Source organism: Pseudorasbora parva, chromosome 3 (genome assembly GCF_024679245.1).
Source record: "Pseudorasbora parva isolate DD20220531a chromosome 3, ASM2467924v1, whole genome shotgun sequence".
Taxonomy (NCBI): Eukaryota; Metazoa; Chordata; class Actinopteri; order Cypriniformes; family Gobionidae; genus Pseudorasbora; species Pseudorasbora parva.
Window position 1 is genome coordinate 4,948,788 of NC_090174.1, and position 7,062 is coordinate 4,955,849.

The window sequence follows — 7,062 nt, forward strand, 5'->3', positions numbered from 1 at the left end:
ACCTCTGAACTGCACTGTCTCGTTGTAAATCTGACACTTTAAAGTCTCATCACTCACTAATGAAACGGTTAACAAGTGTAAACAATTCACAAAAGCTACACAAAGGAAGTATCCCTAGGATCAAAAATCTGTTTCCTCTGTTCGTGGGAAAGAAACCCTACAATGATCTGTGAATGTCATGCACACTTTCACAGATTAAAGTTGGCATGAAATCATAATTCAAAATGTACCTCATTTATGGTCTTAATACATGTGTGTATGTATATATATATATATATATATATATATATATATATATATATATATATATATATATATATATATATATTACATATAGTACACAGTGTATATATATTGTGCATTGTTCTGTAATTAATCGATTAATTGCACCTAACAGTAAAGTTTTTAATATATTCCTTTATATTTTAATAATTTAACAGTTAATCTCCAAAATAATGAAGCAAAATACAGTATATTCTGAATATTTGTTTAATGCATCTTTTTATTAAGCATTATGAAGGCCAGCATCACTGATACCAATACTGATGTCTCTATTATTGTAGCCATTCAACATTAATATTTATTAAGCATAAAATCAAGTTCCCCAAGTTATCTTAAATCAATCATCACATAAACCCGTTGTCACGTTTACCTGTGGCCTTTAATATATCAGGGCTCAATTTTTTTCTATTGGCCCAGTCAGACCAGTTCAGATTTTTACATGCCCTGTCAAAATGCATAAAAACATATTGTGTTTATTGTTTTGACCCATGTAACCTTGTACACAGTGCTTTAAGATTTTCAGGTAGGTCTAACATGTAAAATGTAAATACAGAAACTGAATAATTAAACACTATTATAAATAGAATTGAGATTAATCCTTATTAAATATACAAAAAATATTCAGTCAAGAGCAGCGAGTGGTTTTCTCTCTTTCGTTTCTTCTTTGGTTAACATTATTGATAGGGCTGTGTATTGCCAAGAATCTGGTGATACAATACCTATCACAATACAGGGGTTACGATGCAATATATTGCGATATTTCTTTGTGTGTTTTTTTTATAATTTAAAAGAATAAAGACCACAACCATATGCCTAAAACATGAGACAACGTATTTAATTTAATTAATACAGTATAATGTATACCACTAATCACTATTTTGTGCAATCTAAGTAAAGGGAAATGTAAAGTGACTGCAGGATTCATCATGTGTGTATATGTTTTACAGTATAGCAGTGACTATTTAACAACAGAAAGTGCAGTCCATTTCATGACTGAATGACTGTTTGTTTTATATTTATTACAGTTAAGCTGTTTTCTATAAAGCAGTCTATTGTATAAAGTGTTATTTCAAGTACTAAACTGCAGAGCTGGTCATCATATCCACATCGCTATGATCTTTCATTCTCCTGCCACCGCTGTCAGTTTTGGCGTGTGTTTATTTTGTTACTGAGAGGAAAGCGTGCAGGACATTCTATCGAAACGCTTCTCAGCAGCGCGGGTGACGTCAGGATGCTAAGCGAGCTCTCGGTTTCAATGTGTTTCCCGAGTATTAGATTTTAACTTGGTCTATTTTGCAAACAAAATGATTCTTGTCGATTTCCTTAGTGGCTTCTTTTTAGCTGAAGCCAAAAGGAGTCCACACTTCAGCTCTGTATACTGTAGGAGCGGAATAATGCTATCATCTTGAGAACTGGGTTTGCTAATGCAAACACTAGCAATGCACGCACTTTCACCTTGCGCTTCTCCGGCTCCGTGTCAGTTATACGTTCTGAGATAACACTGCCATCTAGCGGTTGGGTGTTATACAGTCTGTGGTTTAAACCGAACACAAAGCCACGAATCTTGGATGTAAATAAATAAATATAAATATCGATACAGTGTTTTCGAGAATCGATACAGTATTGCCAAACATAATATTGCGATATTCACGTGTATCGATATTTTCTTACACCCCTAATTATTGACAGACAGCTGCTGATTTATTAGGCTGCTGTCACTTTAAGACCTGATGCGGGTCTCACGCATACCATTTTTCTCACAACTCTTTGTTCATTTAATGCTTATTTTACTCATTTAAGACAGCTTACGAGGATACTCAACAAAACAGTTTGAGCGTGAAAGAGATTTCAATGGTGCTCTGAAGTGGCTTAACAGAGATTACATTTCATTTAGGCATCACAACAGTAGAGATCTGCAGAAAAGTATTGAACATCCACCTTAATATCCCAATACATTTTTGTTAATTTTCACTCCACGATCACACTTTTGTTTCTGAGGATCTAACTACCGTTTTAGGCCATGGACACTTCAGCTTAATCTCATTCTGTACACACGGTTCTTCAGTGTCACATCAGAAAGCAATCATATAAGCTGATATGATGCTCAAAAAACATTTCTGATTTTTTTTTGCTGTTTTATATTTTTGTGGAAATAGTGTTTTTTCAAGATTCTTTGATGGATAGACAGAAAGGGCAGCATTTATGTTTGTTTGTGTGTGTGTGTATACAGGTCCTTCTCAAAAAATTAGCATATGTGATAAAAGTTTATTATTTTCCATAATGATAAAAATTAAACTTTCATATATTTTAGATTCATTGCACACCAACTGAAATATTTCAGGTCTTTTATTGTTTTAATACTGATGATTTTGGCACACAGCTCATGAAAACCCAAAATTCCTCAAAAAATTAGCATATCATGAAAAGGTTCTCTAAACGAGCTATTAACCTAATCATCTGAATCAACTAATGAACTCTAAACACCTGCAAAAGATTCCTGAGGCTTTTAAAAACTCCCAGCCTGGTTCATTACTCAAAACCGCAATCATGGGTAAGACTGCCGACCTGACTGCTGTCCAGAAGGCCATCATTGACACCCTCAAGCGAGAGGGTAAGACACAGAAAGACATTTCTGAACGAACAGGCTGTTCCCAGAGTGCTGTACCAAGGCACCTCAGTGGGAAGTCTGTGGGAAGGAAAAAGTGTGGCAAAAAACGCTGCACAACGAGAAGAGGTGACCGGACCCTGAGGAAGATTGTGGAGAAGGACCGATTCCAGACCTTGGGGGACCTGCGGAAGCAGTGAGTCTGGAGTAGAAACATCCAGAGCCGCCGTGCACAGGCGTGTGCAGGAAATGGGCTACAGGTGCCGCATTCCCCAGGTCAAGACACTTTTGGGTTACAGAGAAGCAGCACTGGACTGTTGCTCAGTGGTCCAAAGTACTTTTTTCGGATGAAAGCTAATTTTGCATGTCATTCGGAAATCAAGGTGCCAGAGTCAGGAGGAAGACCGGGGAGAAGGAAATGCCAAAATGCCTGAAGTCCAGTGTCAAGTCCCCACAGTCAGTGATGGTCTGGGGTGCCATGTCAGCTGCTGGTGTTGGTCCACTGTGTTTTATCAAGGGCAGGGTCAATGCAGCTCGCTATCAGGAGATTTTGGAGCACTTCATGCTTCCATCTGCTGAAAAGCTTTATGGAGATGAAGATTTGGTTTTTCAGCACGACCTGGCACCTGCTCACAGTGCCAAAACCACTGGTAAATGGTTTACTGGCCATGGTATTACTGTGCTCAATTGGCCTGCCAACTCTCCTGACCTGAACCCCATAGAGAATCTGTGGGATATTGTGAAGAGAAAGTTGAGAGACGCAAGACCCAACACTCTGGATGAGCTTAAGGCCGCTATCGAAGCATCCTGGGCCTCCATAACACCTCAGCAGCGCCACAGGCTGATCGCCTCCATGCCACGCCGCACTGAAGCAGTCATTTCTGCAAAAGGATTCCCGACCAAGTTTTGAGTGCATAACTGAACATAATTATTTGAAGGTTGACTTTTTTTGTATTAAAAACACTTCTTTTATTGGTCAGATGAAATATGCTATTTTTTTGCGATAAGAATTTTGGGTTTTAATGAGCTGTGTGCCAAAATCATCAGTATTAAAACAATAAAAGACCTGAAATATTTCAGTTGGTGTGCAATGATTCTAAAATATATGAAAGTTTAAATATATATATATCATTGCTGGGTCTCTGTTCTGAGTCACTACTATCTTTTAGTGTATGTGTCTGAACTTATATCACTCATCTGTCTGTCAGCCTTGTGGTCTCATTATGGTCCGGAGAGACCAGTGTTGCCAGATCTATCTAGAAAAATAAGGCCAAAACAAGCAACTTGCCTCACAAATATAAGACCTAATACGGGCCTGTATTCTTTAAATAAGCATTAAACAACATGACTGCCCATAAATAAGCGTCTTTATGGAAAAACTAAGCTTATAAAAAGCAAACATGGCAACACTGAATGAGAGAACGCTCTTTACAAGCGGAATCTTTTACGAGCGTGAGCAAAACACAGCACCTCTGTCAACAGTGGTTTACTTTAAATTGTCTGACACAATACATCTCCTCTCACTTTAAGATAAGTTTGGTCAAAAATCACAGACACCAAACAAGTTAAACTGTTACCATTCGTGTTTCTGCTGCAACATACCAAAATGTTTTGATTGACATCATAACAATTATGGGAGTGTGTGTGTGTGTGTGTGTGTGTGTGTGTGTGTGTGTGTGTGTGTGTGTGTGTGTGTGTGTGTGAGCCTGTTTATGTGGTTTATGAGGACACAAATTTGTATAACTACATGGGTATTACACTGGTATTACACTATAAATGTGGTTTATGAGGACATATCAAATGTCCTCATAATTCAAATGGCCTTAAAAACATACTAAATGATGTTTTTTTGAGAAAGTAAAAATGCAGAATGTTTCCTGTGATGGGTAGGTTTAGGGGCAGGGGCAGTGTAAGGGGATAGAAAATACGGTTTGTACAGTATAAAAACCATTACGCCTATGGAGAGTCCCTGTAAACCACATAGACCAACATGTGTGTGTGTGTGTGGCCTTTGTGAGTTGCAATCATACTCGCTCTCCCCTAAAAGCTAATACAGCACTGTTTAAGAGGCAAGAGTGTAAAAACACGTAAAGCGCTGACTTTAATATACTTAAAAATAATACACTTAATGTTATATAATAACTTGTTTTCGTAGACTTAAATGCAATATTAAAATAGATCATTATTTAAATTAGAGGTGGGCATAGGCACATTTTTTAAAATCTAGATTAATCTAGATTAGTTTTAAAATGAATCTAGATTAAAATGGTTTATCTGAATTCTGCCAAAGGCTTTCAGAATGTGTGTGCTACCCTCTCACATACATTACGCTAGGGGTGTAACGGTACAGATTGCTCACGGTTCGGTTTGTATCACGGGTTTAGGTTCACGGTTTCCGTACGGTTCTGTGTTTACTGTGTTCAGGGAAAAAAGGACAACTGTCAAATAAAAATAAAGAAAATAAGAACAAATAACTTAAATACAAGCAGCAGCACAAATAAATACTATTGAGCAAAGATACTAATAAAATAAACAATGCTTTTCAGGTGGGTCTCGCATTAGTTTTTAGATAAGGAAATTGAATAAAGTAATCAAATGTAAAAATAATTGCATATTTCACTGTTTAAATTAAAGATGAAAGAGCAGTGAGTGATCTTTAGTTTGACAGACACCAGTAAAGGCTACTGCTCCTTTAAGAGCCAATGCAAGAATATGCGTTGTCTTTCTCAACTCTACACAGTTCTCTTAAGGCATATACAGACTATGTCTGCTAGGATACTCATCGAGATGGACATGTTTGACATACTTTCTGTGTGAGTTTGTCCGTTCAAGCACAAGACTTGAAAGATAACTCAATATTTGCGCGCTGTGAGACGTTTGCACGCTTGGGGACGAGTGGACAGAGATAGATCTTCTCACAGTGCACACGAGTTCTCATTCACGTCTTCTGGCGAATATACCCGGGTGATGATGACGGTAAAATGACTGCTCATATTCGGACATACGGAAACACTCCCATGCATTGAACAGTTTACAAAGAGGCCGTTTTGCCCACGTTTTTCTTTTATTATCGCTGTTGTAATGTATCACTGAGAAGCCAGCACGTGTATCCATCAATAGAAACATGCATAAAGCATTATTTTTAAGTTACAACCAATATTAAAGATGCGCCATCAGATGTGAGATGAACCGCGGGGCGAGTGCACCTTTTAAACGGCACCCCTACTCACGTCAGGCGGCACCCCAGTTAGGAAACGCTGGTATAGACCCAGCTCCCAACCCAAATTTGAGAATAGATTAACGGCATTATTTTTTTTATCGCCCAATAAGAGTCTCACATTAACGCCGATAACGGCCCACCACTATTTTAAATGCATTTCGCTGAATTTTGACCCACTCAAGTTGGATCAGACAACGTATCAAATTCATGTTTGAATTCTACACAGAATTATATTTTAAAGTGATATGGGGGAGATCAGGAGGAGAAAAGCTTAGAGATCAGGAGGAAACTGAGGCTTTACTTTAGCTCAACGGCTCTGGTCGAGCTGTGATATAAACTAAACGCTTTTGGCTATTTTTAAAAAGGAGGAGCTGATCAATATGTCCCAGCCTGTCTTCCTGTTTCAGTGGAAACTACGTCGACACATTAAATAGTGCTGTGTGTTTCAAGGCACTTTAAGCAGACTCTCTACCAATACTCTAATGAGAGTTAGTTGCAAATTGAGTTAGTTGTAAAGTAGTAGCAAAGTTACTTATAGTTAGTAGAATGTCTAAAGCTTTTTAAAATTTACTTTTAAGATTTGAAGTACACTACAAGTACACTTTTTCACAAGTGAGGAAATTTTTTTCCTGTTATTTTAATTGAAGGTAAAATATTTGTAATGTAAAGGAACAAGTAAATAAGTAGAGGTTGTTCCCTTTGCATCTCTAATGCATGTGGGGCAGTGTGGTAATCTCGTTAAAGGATAAGTACTGACGGTTCATTAGCAGGTTGGTGAGGCTTTTCCACACAAATGAGGGATTAATGTCACTGTGTGAACGCGACAGAAGAAAGAGAAAGCCTTGAGGGAAAACACAGACAGCAGGGATCATGATTTGAAGGCAAACTTCTAGACGACAATCTGTTACAGAGGTAAATATGAGTAGGATTTGAGGAGCAGAACGGGATTGCTGTG

At 37.8% G+C, this 7,062-nt stretch overlaps 1 protein-coding gene across 5 annotated transcripts in view; it reads left to right on the plus strand.

Annotated features, from left to right (window-relative positions):
* Positions 1-7,062, plus strand: part of smtnb (smoothelin b) — a 98,534-nt gene that overhangs the window by 63,987 nt on the left and 27,485 nt on the right. The gene's annotated exons all lie outside the window — the stretch shown is intronic.